The sequence below is a fragment of the Prionailurus viverrinus genome, chromosome F2 (assembly GCF_022837055.1).
Source record: "Prionailurus viverrinus isolate Anna chromosome F2, UM_Priviv_1.0, whole genome shotgun sequence".
In the NCBI taxonomy this organism is placed as follows: Eukaryota; Metazoa; Chordata; class Mammalia; order Carnivora; family Felidae; genus Prionailurus; species Prionailurus viverrinus.
The window spans coordinates 22,009,431-22,029,009 of NC_062578.1; positions in this window are offsets into that span (position 1 = coordinate 22,009,431).

A 19,579-nucleotide genomic window follows, 5' to 3' on the forward strand; every position below is an offset into this window, starting at 1 on the left:
GAAAGCCCAGAAGAACTCTGAGAATGTCTTAGTGGGTCTACTCAGATGGGGAATGACGACATTGCTGGGCTGCTGGAGATCTGCTCAAGCAGGCTGAACCTGACCGTGTGTGCCAGGGTGCAGCCGGCCGGGGAAGCAGGGTGTCTGAAGGCATTGGGACCTCGGTCACAATTTACCCCTTCCTCCTCTCGTTCTATCCTGAGCCAGCCCCAACGCTTTGGATGGCAAGGATGAGATAAAGACAACACTGATAGTGATTCCCCATTCCATCTTCTAGGAATATCCACCTGAATTCTGTAGCACAACCAGGAGGAATTTTTCATGTTGGAAGTTCACACGTGGTGAAACCTAGGTGGAGGGCACATTTTTTGCTAATTGCCTATCCCCTGGTCCGGGAAAACCCAGGTGATAATTTTTGTATTGACCAAACTGCCTCATTAGTGTTATTTTTTTTCTTTTTAATAACTGCGAGACTCCTGATTATTTTGTGGCTATTTTAGCTGCTACATCAAGTAAAAAATTTCCCAAACGGGTGATCCCAAGTTGGAAACATTGCTGAATAATTATGGAAAGGAGTGATTCTTAATTCTACTCAGGAGGTATCCAGAACAGCGGGAGGCTATGCCGACATCCTAAAAAGCAGATAAAATAACCTACGGACAAACCAATCAGCTAATGATGTGCACTGAGGGATTCCACTAATGAAGCCGGCAGCCTGTTGTGAAGACAAGCGAGCTTTCTGCCTTTACCTTTCGTCCGCAAGCATATGTTCGATAATATCTTGCATATGTTAACAGATTACATGGAAACAATTGCCAAGTCTTTCACCCCCGTGTTCCTGGCAGTCCTAATGGGGACAGATACTCTGGCAAAGCAAGGAGGGAAAAGAGGAAAACGTTGGCCACGATGAAAACAAGTAGTGGGTTTCATGTCCCCCCGGGGAAGTTTGAATGGGCACATGTGCCTCAGGTTAAGAAAAGACCAAATAAGTTTCAGCTGCTTTGGGGTCTGCATCTTGTTAGAAGATGGGAAAGCGATTGACCAAGGACTTGGCTGAATGCTGAAGACACGAGGAATTATAGGAATTCTCGGTTTCTCTCAAGATTCAGTGCACAGAGTGAGGTCTCAGCAGCTGGAAAGCTGGACACAGGAGCCAGTGCCCTCAACGTCTCACCTGCCTAGTGGGGAAGAGTAACAAGCCCAAGGAGGACAGCCAAGGACGGAGGATAATGCAAATCCGTTGTTTTCTCGCCTCCAGCTCGTACATGTGCAGACCATGAATTGTTCGACCCAACATCCATGCCCAACTGTGTACTTCTGCTGTAGCACCTGGGAGAGCTTGCCTTCACAGTCTCGTCTCCCCTGCAGCTTGGTGGAGACATGGGAGATAAGCAGAAGACTGCAGTGGGGTGGTAAGTGGAGGTGTGGAGTAGGATTCTGGAAAAACTTTTGCTTTCCTAATAAAAGGGCCAGATGTGCCTTCTTTGCTCCTAATCCCTTCTTTTCATCATTCTAGTTTAAGTGGAATGTGTTGCCAGAATCTGGGGGTCACTGTCTTATAAAGGAGGGAAAGGACTTTAGAGTCACTGTCCCTGACATTGTTGAACTGCTAAACTAACACCAGCATTTGCCTACCTGTAGAAAGAATTGTTGTATGAGAAAAATAAACCCCTATTTGCTGGGGTCACTGTAAAACTTTTTTGATACTTGCTGTTGAAACACTCCTTACCGTATGACATGTGCATCATGCGAGTTTTCTCTTGATTAAAACTCCTCATAGACTGCTACAGTGAACGTGGTCATCCTGCATCTCAGATATTTCTGGAGAGGCTGGGGAAGGCGGCAGAGGCCACACCCCCTGACAGTATTCCGTGACTCCACCTGGAGGAGTTAATAAGCTACCGCTTGTGTGGGTGAGCTACAACATGTAATGACAGGTTATCCAAAAATGAACTTACTGACTCACTGACTTTTTTTTTTCTGAATTATGATTCCAATAATTGATAAATTCAGTATTCATCTGCTCTCATGTCATTTCCATTCCTGCAGTTTGGACACCGTCAGTGGGGGACACTGGGTATGGAGAAGAACCTAGAGAAGAAAGCCTGTAAGAAAGAGAGCTAGAGAAAGAAAGACCATTGTAGGAGGGGTGGAACAGAGGTTCCGAGAAAAATTATGTTCTATTTATTGTGTCTTCACTCGGTTAATATTTCTGGCACGTTTAAAAAAAATGTTTTAACGTTTATTTATTTTTGAGAGAGAGAGACAGAGACAGAGTGTGAGTGGGAGAGGGGCAGAGAGAGTAGAGGACAGAATCCAAAGCAGGCTGCAGGCTCTGAGCTGTCAGCACAGAGCCTGACGTGGGGCTTGAACCCATGAGCTGTGAGATCATGATCTGAGCCGAAGTCAGATGCTTAGCCGACTGAGCCACCCAGGTGACCCTGGAAGGTTTTCAATGAGATAGCACTATTCATCTGAAAACAACAACTGTGTTTCTGTTGTTCTTGGTTTATTTTAGAATCAAAGCCCCGAATTTACCCCAAGGGAAACTTTTCTTCTGAAATTTGCAACTCCTGCCTCCCCTCTACCCATATTCAGAAAGGATTAGAAACCTACTAACAATGTCTAATCTTCTGAGCTCTGTGGCTCTGTTTTCAAGCAGAGGGGGATCAAGTTGGGTGATCTATACCTTTGGAGAAGGGATGGCATCTACTGAGTTTTCCATTTTGCTGAGTGAGATGAAAACAAAATAAAACAGGCACCCTTCAAATGAAGGGCTGAAATCTGCAAAGGTTTTTCCATTTAGCTTAACTGTAACGTGTCTTTCTGGTGTCAGATTTGGCAAGGACTTAGAAATTGAGTTCTCCCTTCTGTGGGGTATTGTGAAGGGAGATGGTTCTGGGGCCAAATGTGAATGTTTGAGAGTTAAAACTCACTGTAAGTGTCTTCTATGACTATATTATTTATTTCTGCTCTTTTTACCCCTGTAAAGTCAAATAAATCTTCAGAACTCTTCACATTTCAAACACAATATTTTTTCATGTCCATGAAATGATTTTCTGGAAGCTCTCAAGTATCCTAGCTCAGTGCATGTGGCTTTTATGTCTGTTCAGTGCTTACCAAGAACTTTATTAGTTTTGCCTCCTGAGAACTCTGGGGCTGAACTCCTATCCATGCTGTTAACCTGGTTAGATATTTAAGAAAACTGGCAGAGACTTATCAGAGGCCCTCTCCGTGAGCTCTTGGAATGATGATTGTGGCAAATGGCTGAATCACTCTGTCCTTTGTGTATGTTTTTAAAGGCTTCTTTAAACCTATTTTAAGATGAAAAAGGAAATGGCTTCTTAGCTATAGCCACTTTAAGGTATATCTCCCAGTAATCTCGTATCTATTTTATAATTCACTTCCTAATTTACAAGTGATACTGACTTGTGAGTCTGTGTGTGTGTGGAGCTTGGACTAGGCAAGGCCTGGAAGAAAATCTGTAACCTACTCACATGTAATACCCTTTCCTGAAATGGTGCTCCAGTTCCAGGTAGGTCTAGAAGGGGAGCACTGACATGGGCTCCCTGATTGAGGGAACTGGGAAGTATTTGATCAGCTAGGGAGCTCGGGCCCATCTTTGATACATTGTGTAGGAGACTCACTGCATATAACTGACTTATCTCCCCAGAGCTGGCTGGGGCAAGACTCGGTGGGGCTGTACCAGTAGAGAGAATGGTAGGAAAGGGCTTTCACTAAGAGCCAGTGACTCTCCCCTCTGTCACCCTGAAGATACACTTACTTTGGCTTCTTGCAGGACTGTTTGGCATTTGGCTCAGAGGGGGATGATTTTAGAATCAAGAATGGCCACGACGATGATAAAGAGCTAGATTCTTGGTACTCACTTTAGCTATTTTTCAGGCTTCTTGAGCCTTGTATGCCAAGAGGGCCAAGTTGAAAGGGTTGTGCTGGCCAAAGATAGGGTTCAGAACTGCCCAGAGAAAACATCAGTGGCATATTCCAAAGTCATGTTTTTGAGAGGAGGAAGATTTGGTAGCTAGTTTACATTGATTTTATGAGTTAGTAAACTGTTGCCAGTTTGGAGATAGAGTTCTTTCTTTTTTTTTTTTTAAGTTTATTTATTTATTTTGAGAAAGAGCGTGAGCAGGGGAGAGGCAGAGAGATGGAGAGAGAGAGAATCCCAAGCAGACTCCACACAGTGTGCAGAGCCCAATGTGGGGCTCGAACCCACAAAACCATGAGATCATGACCTGAGCCGAAATCAAGAGTCAGATACTTAATGGACTGAACCACCCAAGCATCCCATGGAGATAGTCATTTCTATCTAACAAGTCTCTATCAGCTAATTAACGCTATAGTTGTAAGAAAAACCGGTGATAACCATTTTTTTTAACTATGTATTTAATCTACAAAACACAGAATACTGAAAAATCAAATTGTTGGTAAGATTATGCAAGTATGAAATTGGGGATTTTTAGATATCAAATATTGTTATGTTACAAGAACATTACTAGGGGAATTTGGGGAAGGAACAAGTTTTGTTAGAAAAATGTGAGAGCACATGAAATTTCCATCTCTGGATTTCTCTTTCCACTAGGGGTGAATGGTTCATTTTGAGGAACTGGAATTTATCTGGTTTTGTTCTGTTTGCTTTGTTTTTAAAGGCACAGGATCTATTTCTGATCATCGGAATAGGCACTTACCTAATCTTAGTTAATCTATGTAGAGCCTGAAGGAAAGGTATATTTGTGTTGTGAGATAACTCTGAAGACTTAGATTTTCCAGTGTTTCTTTTGAAGTTGAAATTTGTATTTGAAACATTGGGAAAAATCATACAGGGACGATAGACAGCTGGTAAAGAGTAAGGGTTTTTTTTTTTGTATTAAATATAATTTATTGTCAGATTGGTTTCCATACAACACCCAGTGCTCATCCCAACAGGTGGCCCCCTCAATGCCCATCAACCACTTTCCCGTTTCTCCCACCTCCCATCAACCCTCAGTTTGTTCTCAGCATTTAAGTCTCTTACTGTTTGCTTCCCTCCCTCTCTGTAACTTTTCCCCCCTTCCCCTCCCCCATGGTTCTTTGTTAAGTTTCTCAGGATCCACATATGGGTGGAAACATATGGTAACTGTCTTTCTCTGCCTGACTTACTTCATTTAGCATAATACCCTCCAGTTCCATCCACGTTGCTACAAATGGCCAGATTTCATTCTTTCTCATTGCTAAGTAGTATTCCATTGTATATATAAGCCACATCTTCTTTATCCATTCGTCAGTTGATGGACATTTAGGCTCTTTCCATAATTTGGCTATTGTTGAAAGAGTGAGTTGTTAACGCAGCTCCAGTGTGGACCACAGGAGCTCAGTTCCCTAGGGAAAACACTGGGAAATGGTGCAGGATTCGCAGAATAATTCCTCTGAGGAGGCAAGGAAGCTTGAATACTTACATACCAGTTCTCAACATTATTAACTGATTTTAAATTTTCATATGACAATGTATCCTGGATGGGATCCCGAGACAGAAAATAAACATTTTCTGTCCGCAGGCTGCCTCCAGGGAGTGTTAATTCCCTGTCACCTGTACCTCCATAGTTCTGGCAAGAGTCCTCTGTCACTGAGAGGCAGACCATGCCCACTGGAAGTCATCTGGAGTAACTGAGTAGTGGGGTTCAGGAATATGAGGGAAACGCTGACAGTATCAGACACAATGGAAAGCGGTCCAAGAATCTGCACGTGGAGTGCAGGGAACATCACTGGGGCTGTTTTGCTGTTGTTGTTGTTCTGTTTTTTAATGTTACGGAGTCATCCACATACATGAAAAGTTTGAAAACCACTAATACAGGCTATTAATCAATGAATCATAGATTACCAAAGGATTGTCTAACGCAATTCTTATTTTGCAGCCAAGGGAATTAACGTCCAGACAGTTTAAATGACCAGTGAATGTCAAAGAACCACTTTTGGTGCATGGGTCTCATGATTTAATGAATTGTGATGGACAGATGATCTGGTTATCATTAATTTGGTTATCCAGAAATTTCTAAAAGCTGAATGAGTGGCATGGAGGCACCCTGGCCTCCACTTTTAGCACATTTCTCCGGGTCCCTGCAGGCATCCCCACCCCCAACGCCGTGTGGCATTCCTTTCTGAGCTCCAAGACTTGAAAACCATTTTCTTACTTTACTCCAGAAGCTTACTTTACTCCATACCCTTCAGTACTTGCTTAGGAAAAGGCCTTGTAAATTTATCGATACTAAAACATAAATGACTAAGTTAATTTCCTATTGAAGTATTTGTTCAGTAACAGTAAAGAATTTGCCTTCACTGATGAAGCTTTAACATTTTCAGGTGAGGAGAAGTTCATTTTGGGTTCAGAGGGCCTCAGTTAAATATTCATACACACGGATTGTCACATAGCTTTTAGACAATAGTGATCTTGTAGCCACGAAAGAAAGCGCTTTATATCCGATGAGATTGATTTACCCTGGGGCACAGCAACGGTTTTTAGAAGAGAGACTGTTTAACAACTATAATTCCAGGGAGTCACGCTAATATAATCGTTACTAGAGTTTTGCAATATGGAAATATCTAGTTGTACTTTTATACTATTGGGTCAAATACAAAGATAAAGCCCATTTTAGATTATAACCGCATATAAATGGCAACTATTCAGAAAGAATCAGAAAATATCCAAACTGCAACTATTTACAAATTCAGTATTTGCCTTTTAACTGCTGTAATGTTTCCCAAATCAGGTTTTGCAATAAATTGCATTTCATTATATTCACTATTGATAGCTATCTATCATCTTTTGAACTCTGGTGCACCAGACAAAATGTTAGGGGACTTATACGCTGTGATTCATTTAACTTTACAATAACCTTGCATGATAGATACTTTTATCTTAATTTTATGAACGTAAATGAACTTAGGCACTTAAGTAAAAGGTTTGAAGCCTGGCACATAATAGACATTCTGTTAATATCTTTGAACTCAGAATGAGTGACGATTTGTCCGAAGCCATGGCTTGGGCACTGGAGCCCGCCAGAGGGCTCGCAGCCTTCACGCTGGTCTGGCTGTGAGCGCAGGGAGGTTTTCAGTAGCGAATCTGAAGCTTCGGAAATCAGAATCAGCTTGGCTTAGAGGATGATCTTCACAGTTCCAGCTGTTCAGTCCAGTTAACGTCCTGGGGTAACTCCCTCTTGAGAGCTGAGTTTGTCTTCTTCAGGTCCGCTCTGTTCGATGCTATCAGCTCACAACTCCGTCAAGGCCTCTGGCTCCCCCTGACTGCGCAGGGTCACATATTGTTCATTTGTTCCTGTGCTCATCGCCCATCTATTGAGAATCTGCTCTGTTCTGGGGAACTGGCTGGTTTCTAGAGACACAAAGAAGGAAAACTATTGAGTAAGATGGATACTGTGTCCGTGCTGTGCACAAGTAACCTAGAATATGACTGAGCAGACCACTTGTGTTCAGGGTTCCAAAGAAAAATGCTTTCGTGCGGAACATTTTAGTGGCTCAGTGAACTACTGAATAAATGAGAATATACCACTCAGATAGTGGCTTTTGAACTTCTAGGTCATTTAATATAAAATGCTCGAGAGGTAAGCAAGCCGAGAGAGAGGCATTTTCTTACCTGCTGGGTCCCTTTCTCCCAGGCTAGCCAAGAATTCCTGAGCCATTCCTCACCACCCATCTAAGAAGGATCTTGGATCAGACCTACCCTGACATAGACATACCCATCATAAAACCTAAAAGGCAGGTAATTGGGTGTGACAGCCTCGGCAGACACCTTTTTTTTTTTTTTTTTTTAGCTGGCGTTATTCCCAGAGTATGATTGTGACACTCCATTATGCTGTTTTGGTGGCAGAAAGTAGCTGTTGTTTTTGCAAGGTCTGTGCATGGTCTGGAACACGGTCTTAAATAAAAATACAGAATTGTAAGAAGGAAGTTCTTACAATCTGAAGGCTCTCCTACACCAAAGATCTATTTTGTCACAAAACAATGTATTTGTGATAGAGTATCTGAGTTTGTGCATAGCCTTTTAGGGAAGGCATTTCCAGTGCTGAGTTTTACTGCTGAAGGCTAGCCGTAGTGTCACGAAATACTTGAACTGTCCTTTACGAGTTTTTCCAGGGTTTCAGATAAAGTGTTTTTGTAAGGAACATTTTCTTCCCCCTTCAAGGCTCATGTTAAAATAAAGGTCAGGAAATTCAGTCGAGTAAACAAGTTAGCCACAACTTTCATCCAAAGGGGCGCGCATCACAGGCTGCTGGAGTTAGTTTAAACACGTTGGTTATGGTTATATATAGCACTTAAAGTCCAAACATTCACTGCAGTTCCACCATCGCTTACTCAGGTTGTCCCAGCTAATTCCTCTCGGACTGTTTCTTTGCCAAGTTTAAAAAGCAATGGATTCTAAACTGTAACAAAGAATCAACTTCTCCGTTTTAGAAAAAGGTAAAAAGTTTTCCCTCACTTCTTTCCCTTAAAAAAGGAGGCTTTTCATATGCAAAGGATTTTGTAACTAAGGACATTTAATGGAACAATGAAAGCAAGAAGTTCATCGTGGTAGATGAAAGTTTTATCAATTAAAGTCATAAGAAAATTTATTATTTTTTTGTATTTGTATTTTTTATTTATTTTGAGAGAGAGAGAGAGAGAGAGAGAGCACTCCAGCATACGAGCAGGGGAGACACAGAGAGAGAGGGAGAGAGAATCCCAGGCAGAAGTGTTTAGGGGTGGGGGTCGGGTTCAAATTCATGAACCCTGAGATCATGACCTGAGCCAAAATCAAGAGTCAGATGCTTAACTAACTGACTGAACTACCCAGGTGCCCCTGTATTTGTATTTTTAAGTTTTTATTTTAATTCCGGTTAGTTAATACACAGTGTTATATTAATTTCAGGTGTATATTATAGTGATTCAATAGTTCTATACATTACCTGGTGCTCATACAAGTGAACTCCTTAGTTATTGTTTTTAAAAGCCATGGAAAAGGAAAAGACAAGAAATGGCCAATGAATGTCCCTATTTTGGGTTTTAAGTAAAATTTTCTTTGAAGGAAAATATACATAGAAAAATATACAATTCATAAGTGTACCGCTTGATATTAAATACACCTGTGTAACCAGCACTCCTCTCTAGAACGAGATCATCACCAGAGCCTTATCTCCAAAGCCCTTCTTTTGTTCTCTGCTAGTCGATACCATTTCCTACCCGGAAGGGTAATCAGAACCCTGACTTCTAACACCATAAACTTCTTTTGCCTGTGTTTTTTGATACTTTGTATACGTGGAATTATGCAGTACGTATATTGTGGTGCCTGGATAATAGTGCTGGTGGGAACATGGTCGTGCATGTCGTTTGGTGAACACATGCGTGCATTTCTCTTGGGTGTAAAGGTGGTGGGTTATGGAGTTTGTGTATGTTCCCTTATGGCAGGTAAGGCCGAACTGTTTGCAAAGTGGTTCTACGTGCTTTCTTTTTATGCGTGCCTGTGCTGCCCTGTAATGCTTCTCCCAATCTCATTTGCCATGAGATTTTCTGAAATCGAAAAGATTATCTGAAAAACACTGTGCTGCGTATATTTAAAAATAATTTTGCCAATACAGTTATTTCGAGTGACACTTTGTGAGTTAAATCGTAATTGTGAAAACATATCTTCATAGGGGTACTAACAACTCCACCTAAAGGCCAGGCTATAAGTTCTGCAATGAAAGATGAATCACCATGAAGCAAGGCTATAGTCTGGCTTGGAAATAGAGTGTATATCTAATGTTACATAACCAAACTTTCCATGTGGCAGAAAGATACTAGGTTGCTTTCCAGGAAAATAGGTGGAAAAAAAATAGGTAAAAAGAGTTCCTCTTTTACCATAAATACATCAGTTTTTAATTACAAGGAACTGAAACCAACACTGGTTAATTTAAAAGAAATTTGATGAAAGGATATTTAGTAACTCAGTGAGTCTCTCAGAGGGTCAAAGAACCAGGCTTAGGGACATTTCAATTCTCTACAGACCAACTGCCATTGCCATGGGGTACAGATCCCACAGCCTGCTGGGTAGCCAGTCCCCCAAGATGGCCCCAGTCAATCTCACACCCTGGTATCATGCTCTTGTACAATCTCTGTCCATCTCCACACACAGGGATGCTGTGTGTGACCAGTAGAGTTTGCAGAGGTGACAGTGTGTGACTCCTGAGGCTGGGTTATAGAGGACACCGAAGCTTCTGCTTGGTCTCTGAGATAACACAGGTGGGGACGTGGAAGAGGGGAAGCCTGCTGTCGTGCTCTAAGGATATGCAAGGAGCCCTGTGGCTAGAAGCTATGGCCTCCTACTGGCAGCCAGCACTGACTTACCAGCCAGGTGAGTGAGTCACTTTGGAAGACCATTCATCTCCATCTGCACCTGCAGATGATTGCAACCGCAACTAATGTCTTACCTCCAAACTGCTGAGGGACTCATCTATGGCCGCTCAAATGTGCTGCTCTGAATTTTTGGCCCGCACCGTAGGAGAAAGAAATATCATTGTCTAAAGCCATTAAGTTGGGGGGTAATTTATGACACAGCAACAGATAGCTAATCACCAATCATAGATCTGGGATACCATAGTTGGAACTGTTGCCACTCTTGCCTCCGGTAACTAGATGTATCTGCACGCAGCCTCACCGAGATGGATTCTGCACAGTCCCCTCTTCTTCAATTTCTGGCTTCTGATCCAAAGTCTGGGATCTTTGGGGCGCCTGGGTGGCTCAGTCGGTTGTGCGTCCGACTTCGGCTCAGGTCATGATCTCACGGTTTGTGGGTTCGAGCCCCGCATCAGGCTCTGTGCTGACAGCTCAGAGCCTGGAGCCTGCTTCGGATTCTGTGTCTCCCTCTCTCTCTGTCCCTCCCCCCCACTCACACTCTGTCTCTCTCTCCTTCAAAAGTAAATAAACATTAAAAAATTAAAAAAAAAAAAACAACAAAGTCTGGGATCTTTGCATTTGACTAACACTACCTGGCTTGATGTGCCCATATTTTAGTTGCATAGAAGACTTGGAAATGGAAGTAGGAACCTTTTCAGCTGCTAGAACGGAAGGGGAGCTCTGCCTCAGAAGGAAACTCCCTAAACCTAGGAAGACAGTTTTAGATACGAGGCCTCCAAGAAGAAGGCCAAATGTCTACTGTGCTAGGGCTCCTCACAGTGTGTTCGTCTGTGAATTTGCTCTTGTGGGTGCATGATGAGATACACGAGGAAAAGGAGAACAAGCATTCAGAAACTTTCACAGCAGTTTGACATTGCCACAGTAGTTTCATTGTATGTGACAAAAGTACTGACCCACAAGTTGAAAACAAAACATGAAATTGGTTCTTCACTACAGATGATTTGAGAAGCACCGGACTACACCATGGCTATCCCACAGCTTGTTTGAAAACACTGTGCCTCTCAACTCTGCCTTGGGGGCTTCAGGAGGAAGTGGCTTTTCCATGGGAATGATATCACTGAATGGTAATTTTCTCTGAATTCCTTTAGTTAATCAAAGGTACTGACACTGTGCACAAACTTATTGCTTCAAAAATCAGGTTATTGGGAGGCGGGGAGGGCACCTGTGTGGCTCAGTAGGTTAAGCATCCGACTCTTGATCTAGGCTCAGGTCATGATCTCATGGTTGGTGAAATCGAGCCCAGCATAGGCGCTGATGGCACTGAGCCTGCTTGGGATTTTGTCTCTGCCTCCCTACAGCTGGTGAGTGCTCTCTCGCTCTCTCTCTCTCTCTCTCTCTCTCTGTCTCTCTCTGTCTCTGTCTCTCTCTGTCTCCCTCTGTCTCCAAATAAATAAACTTTAAAAAAGTAAAAAAAAATTAGATTATTTTGGCCTGGAGATATGATGATGGGGATAATAGTCATAATCCTGTAATCTCATATCAAATCTATGAGGTAAATATTATGGTGCCCATTTAACCAGTGAGATAACTGAGGCACAGAGAAGTTAAATGACTTGCTCAGTCACACAGCTTTTGCGTGAACAGAAACAGGCTTTGAACTCACGCAGCTTGGCTCTATTTGGAACTTGCGATATGGATCACTCTCCCATACAGCCTCTCTAAGGTAACAAGAAAACGATTGACAAGCTCCAAAATATTAAAGTCATGTGGATATGGACTTTGTTTTCTCTTTAGTGACCTTTGTAGAGATCGCTCAAAGAATTTTGAGGAAAATGCTATTTGCCTTAATTGCTAATATATCTTACCAAATATCTGGTGTCTGCTTTTTACAGTATTATAATGACCTTGAGACATAATAAATAATTACATTCCAGAGTCATGCTTAAGGCAAAGACTTTTGTGGTTTTGTCATTTATGAATATAGAAATATATAGAAATATTGGAACTATTGAAGTATCTCAGTATCTATAGGAGTATTGGAGTATCTTGAGATCAACACACAAATCTTATAAATGAGATATATTTATCTCACTTGATCCTGTAACAACCATGAGGCTTTTAGCAGACCATACAGCTGATTTCCGGAAGCCACAGGACCAACGCACAGTCATGAAGCAGTGGTCCATGGCCTCAGAGCAAATCAGGGCCAATCTGGAATCCAAGCTGAAGGCTTTTCCACACCATGTAATAATCTACCCCTAACTGACAGAGCCCTAACTGAGGGCTTCGAGCTCTATAAATTCTCAGCAGACTTCTAGGAAGTAGAGGATGGCTAGAAGTCATGTCCCAGGAGGATTAATTTGCAGCCAGAATCAACCAGCCTTTGGACTCATTTTTGTGTCGTTGGATGATTCTACCATCAGATCTGTTTCTCTGTATAAAATGTTTCCTGTTTGAGTTTCCTTTTGCAAATGAATGGATTTATTATCCTAGAGGAAGACTTGGTCTTGTTGTTCTGAGAAGGGAAAGATGAATGAAAGGTTATAGATCAAATGCATTTTATGTGGGTGACCTTGCCAGCTGGGAAATGTTTATGTGTATGATTTTATGGAAAGCAGAGGAACAGTAACACACATATCGAATTTATTGAGTCAGGTCTAACAGCACTGGGTAGGTCTAAGGAAACAGGCACACGTGCGGCGAGAGAGGGAGAAGAGCAGAGTTAGTTCACGTGGTCCCTTCTTATCTCACTTGGAGAAGTCCAACATGTGTGAGTGAGAATCTTCCATTCCATTAAGTGAAGTAGAAGAGAGAACAATGTTAGAGAAGACGGCATGGAAGAGCTGGACTCTTAGAAGCAGGAGTTGCATGATAACATTGCTTAACACTTACTGAATACCTGATCTCATGTAATTTTTACCACAGCCATTTGAAGTAGGTACCACTGTGTTTCATTTTCTATTTTACAGTCCGAGATGTAGCCCCTATCACATAGCTAACGAGAAGTAGCTGGAATTCAAGGCAGACTGTATAGCACAGACTCTTTAAGCTTCTCTATGCTGCCTCCTCAGACTGGGCAGAGGAGAGGTGCTCGGTCCAAGGAGGAGCTGGGAGACGGAACAATCTAAACCCAATTGGGAGGTGGACGAGAGTATGTTCTGGGGTCAGCGCAACTGGCCTGACCAGGGAACGATCTAACGTGGAGGTTTGGGGGCACAAGTTGTGCTTGATAAAACTGGAGAATTGTACAGAAATTAAAGGTGATTATCGCAACGGATTCTGAGAAGGAAACGATATCCCAGGAAACAGCACTTCTTTCGGAAGGTGGACCTGGCAGGCGTGTGTGGACAGACAGAAGGAATCCTCTGAGAAGATGTTGCACGGGCCGAAAGACGTGAGTCCGTGAAGACAAGGACAAGCAGAGCATTTCTCACAGTTTTGATCTTGGGACTATTGACGGAGACCAAAACGACGGAGGACTCCCAAGTGCTTTTGTTTATGTGGGTTTTATCCATCTGTGTTCCTCAGACTTGAAATTCAAACAGAAATTTAAAAATAGTTTATTAAATTTTTGAAAAATAAGGACATATACATTAAAAGCATCTTCAAGAAACAATAACGTGAAAGCAAAAGACGTAGTAGGAAGAGTGTCGCTGGTTTACAGTTTTGCAAGTTTCTTTACTGTCTGGCTTACTAGACTCCAGCTGGATTGTCATACGTTCAATTGTCACATCTTCAAGCCATTGCAATGTCACGTGACATGTGGTCTCTGGAAAACTCCAACGGACACTTTTGAGAAAAAGTGAAAAAGGCAAATAATACCTTGGTATAATCAAGAACAGTGTTTTGACCTCATGACACCCTGAGAGATTCTTGAAGAGTCCCACGGGCTCCTGGAGAAGAGTTTGAGAACCACTGGGCTAGAGGGTGACAGAGGAGTGGAGACACTTAACCAAGGCAGAGACACAAAACAGCAGCACCTGGGGAGTGATCAGATATGGGGGGAAGGGTGGGGGACTGCAAAGGAAAGATTCTTCCATGATCCGGCACCGTAAACCTGGATGACCTGGGAAAACTGCAATGCGTCTTACAGAATGAGGAAACACAAAGGGGAAGGCAGTTTGGTAGGGAAGTTGGTAATTTCTGGTTTTGGTTGTTTGAATGTGAAGTGACAGAGAGACATCCAAGGACACACAGAATTAGGTCACAGAAGATGACAGAACTTTTGTTACTAATGAAAGTAAATCTTCAAAAGTTAATTTGACAAGGAAATTGAAAAAGGTAACTTGAAAATGGAAAGTTAATTTACAAATGAACTGGAAGCAGGTACTGTAATGTCTATTCAGTTCATCACAAAGTATTTATGAAGTGGAACATTAGAGCACTTGAATTGTATTTGAAAAATTTTATTTCTTAAGATAGGGAATCAGTATATGGGCATTTATTATACTATTCTTCATATACTTTTATATGTCTGGAATAAGTTATAATGAATTTAAAATTTTGAAGTTCACACCACAGACTAATCCACACATCTCTCTCTCTCTCTCTCTCTCACACACACACACACACACACACACACACACACACAATTTACATTCCTTAGATCAGATATCATTTTATTTCCAGATGTTAGGGCCAGGGATGACCCATTTAGAAAAAGAAACAAAGAAAAAGGGAGAGAAGACCTATACTAAACTCAAAACGTTGCACCTTTTCTTTAGATATTGAAAAGCAGACCGTAGGGAAAGGATTTATCTGCAGCGCTGGCAAAGTACAGGGAAAGCATAAGGCAAATAGGAAGATGCCAGTATTTACAAGATACCAAAGACCTGTATTTTATTAAGTGTGCAATGATTCGATCAGACCTGAGGTCCCTAGAGGAGTTTGCAGCAGTCAGTAGGAGAGGTGAGTGGGAAGCAAAGAATTACTGTGTGTGCTAAGCTTCCGGTAGACCTAGGGATGTTGGAAGAACAAAGCACTTGGAGCAGAGCATCTGCATGTGCCTGGAAGGCCGTGGAGCCAAGATCTGCTCTGGAGTTGGAGTGGACCTGGGTGTGAGTTCCGACTCAGGCACGGAGTCAAAGCTTTGAGACTTTGGCAAAGTAACGCAATTGTGTAATCGCTAGTTCTGAAATATTTTTTATTAATAAAAATATAGTAATAACTAGCTACTTCTAGGACTGCAAGTGGGGCCCACTGAAGCAGGTTAGCCCCAGCGAGCCCCTCTCACTCTGTAGCGCTGACCAGCAAGCCTTCAGCTGCCCTCCAGACTTTAAACGCAGCGGCGTTCTAACTGCTTCGATTGCAGCCAGCACCGCCATTGAGTCAGGAAACCTCTGAAAGCCTGGGTCCCAGAGTCCGCCAGCTTTCCTCATCCAACAGCACCTCTGGAGGACTTTTAGATTCTTTCCTGTTAGTTTCACAGGCTTTTTATTTTTTGATTCTTCTTTAGCTTTATAACTATTATCCACCGTATTGCATACTTTTCTTTGCCTTAGCATTCATTCCAGAGTATGACCTGGAGTCATTTTAACCAATGAATAAATGAAGTGGGAAAGACTATGTAAATGATTTCATTTTTTAGTCAAGAAAGTCATATGACCAAAGCTTCTAAATTCTTTTTAAAAACATGTTTTGTGTGTTGTTTGAGTGACTGAGGGCAGGATAAGAGACAGTGACCATTAGAAGAGCTTAGATCATTAATGAGCCAATTCACAGGCAGAAGGAGGCTATCATTGACCTTCAGAGTGCACTGGTGAACTAGTTAGTGAATTTACTCTCACCTGGGTCCCTGAACTAGAAAACCAGAACTAGTAAACCTGAACTAGTAAACCAGGTGAAACTAGTAAACTCCTGAAGCTAGGTGTTTCTTTCAACAAATGAGTGAGTCAATGGATGGATGAATGGTGGATGGATGGATGGATGGATGGATGGATGGATGGATGGATGAGTGAATGAATGAATGAATGAATGAATGAATGAATGAATGAATGAATGAAGATAAGCAAAAATATATGAAGCTACACTTTCTTGACAATCAGGAATTTTGTTTTGGTTTCCTTTTTTTTCCCCCCAGCGACAGAAATCATATAAAGTAAGGATAAAATTGGCCTTAATGCCAAGATCATCTTTCTGCTAGTAATTGTTTCATAAATATATGTGTTCTATAAACTGTCATAACCTTCATTTATTTTTGGGGCGTTGTTTCATGACCTTTGCAAACAAATGAAAGGACTCACATTTGCTAAGTTCCCATTAGTACTTGATTACTAGAAATATAAGGACCTACCAGGGACTGCAGCTGTTCTGAGTTTCAATTATTTTTCTGCTTATCTCCCAGGCTAATAGCTGGGGGCTCTGGGCTGAATAGATTCCATTTTTAGCAAAGGGAAGTATCAAGAGAGTCTTGTTTCCCACATAACTGACTGGAGCTGGAGACAAGCTTCAGAAACCCTCCTGGAAGGGCTCAGAAGATAAGCAGGAACATCTACACTACTGGGAACAATTGGTTTCAACCAGGAGAGTCAGTGGTAAAAGCCAGGAACCGGCCTGGACCAGAGTGCGAATAGGGAAAGACTTCCTGAATTTTCTGTGTCACATAATGGTATGTGTTCTTTTTGGTGAATCTGAGCATTATTGCTGTGGTTTAAGCACCAAGACATTGAATCGTATGTCTCACATAGAATCAAAGATTTTTACAGAGCCAAGTTGGGTCTGAGGCATTACTTGGGTCAATTTCTTTATAGCCAGAGAATGGGGGCCCAGAACGATGAAAGGACTTAACCAGAGTCACACAGCGAGTCTGTGGCAGAGCTGGGAATAGAACACATTTCCTATTCGCAGTCAGTGCACTTCCTCCCCACGACGTCTGCTTCCTCTACTCCTCCAAGCTTCTTTTCCCCTCAGGCAAGAGCTCCAGGCTTCCTGTGGGTATTCTCAGCCCAATCCCCGGATGGCTGCTTTTGACACTTCTGGGTCCGGGCACCTTCTTCTGACTTGAAAAATGATGGCTCTGTAAAATTACTAGGTTTCATGGTACAGTCAGGCACTGATGTTTGAGAATTTGTTGCATTTGGACAGTATCTAGATAGCAACTAATAATATATTGCTGTGGGCTATTGAATGAAAGTGTGTTTAGAGAATCATACAGCCGGAAGACATTATTTGGATCAAATGATCTGAGTCCCTGCTTTGCAGGTTAGGAAACAAAAGCCGAAACTATTTAGTGGCCATAGGTTTAACATACAGAAGTCCTAATGTCACAGAACACTCTATCAAAGCAAAGTTTATGTGTTTCAACTTTGACTCTGTCAGAGATTTAACAAAGATGGTCGTGGGTTTTTATGACATTCAAGAGAAGGCTGTTTATAGTTATTAAATGTTGAAGCATATTACTACATAGTTCATTGTTTTATTCACTTGGAGGAGTTCTACTAGGAAGAGCATGGAACCATCAACCATTCAAAATTACTGGGATGCTGGGGCCAGTGTGTTACAGGAAACCAAATAGTTCAGTGTAATCTGAGCAGTAAGTCACCGTGGTCATCAACATTACAATTTTGATTAGATTGGCTGTCAGAGTACTCGTCATACATGTCTCTGCCTGGACATCATAGTTTCTGCTGTTGCCATGTCACTATCCTACAAGTGCACCTGTGAAATCCTCCCAACTTCAGAGCTCAGGCCAAGTTGCTGTCTCATCTGCAAAGCTTTCAAAAGATTCCCGTATCCATGGGATCCCTTCCTCCTTAGCATCCCCAGGGCATGGAGTACTTCTCATCTGTCATTTACCACACCAGTCTGTGTTTTACAAATAAATGCTTGTGTTACCCTCATTCTCACTGAGTTCCATAAGGGAAGAGATTAGGTCTGTGTTTTACAAATAAATGCTTGTGTTACCCTCATACCCTCATTGAGCTCCGTAAGGGAAGAGATTAGGTCAATAGTTTTCGTTTCGTCGCAGTATCTTGTACTTTGGAGATGCACCGTATTTGTTGAATGAATGTATGGATGAATAAGTAAGAAAGCACTTGGCTGAACACGAAGCATTATGCTTCAGAATATTGATGTTGAACGGCACAAACGTGGGAAGTCCTAACTTTTTAAAGTCGAGAGTCAACTGGGAATTCATTGAGAAACTGAGTGTCCCGAACGTATGCCATAAAGAACGTTTTCAGTTCCTCTCTGCGATGCCTTTATTCACAGAATACTCTGGGAAATAATAGTTTGTGAAATACTAAATGATGCTGCAAATTATGAGTGGAGTTTTCATAATATTCAGTTCCCTGCAATTTAAAAACCATATGTTGGCCTTTCAATAACTCTTTTAGCCATATCAGGTGCATGAACAGACTCCAGGAACCATCTGCTCTATGGCTGACAATTAACTTTGCTGTGTTCTCCCTGACAGGCTGACTGTTCCATTAAACAAGTGGCTTTTCCACGAAAAAAAAGATCTGGGGATTTTCCTTGGTCATTAGATAGCTCTACACCAGATAGGAACATAAAAATTTTCTTTGTGTAGGGAAAGAGGAGAGCTTTCCTGAAGTTTGACTCATATTACAAAAATGGGGGAAAAGGGATTTAAGTGCTTTTTTCAGTTCCTTTTCCAAACATGGAAAGTTAAATAGTAGTTCAGCCTCAATCCTTTCAGAGGAAGATCTCATTGCAAATGTAAACTTCACTACTCACTCACGGTGTTTCATATATTGCAAATAACCCAGACTCAGGCTTCAAACTGCCACATGCAAATCCTACATTAAAGTCCAGAAATGGTGGTGAGATCAAAAGCAAAAAATTCTGATTTAACCCTATTTCTTTTTAATTATCTACATTATGGAACTCTATGTTTTATGCTTTCAAGTGTAAAAAATAGACAAGAAAACTCCTATTGCATTATTATCAATTGGCTACACAGAGCAAATTTGCGGCAGAAACGGAGCATGGCCTTTGAATATTAAACTTGCTCAGGTTCATGAGTCCAGATCGCCTCCTGTTTGGCTGTGCTACTGCTGCTGTGTGGTGAGGATGGCTGCAATATACTTGACCATTGTAAGCACTCCTTCGCTACGGACAAAAACTTCCAGAGAATGTATCTCCTGAAACAGTGCACCGACTCATAAAATCTCGTCTCTAATTACATCTCTACAGTTGACTTGAGTCTGTGAACTTTGTTGTTCCCAGTTTGCCAAACAAGATT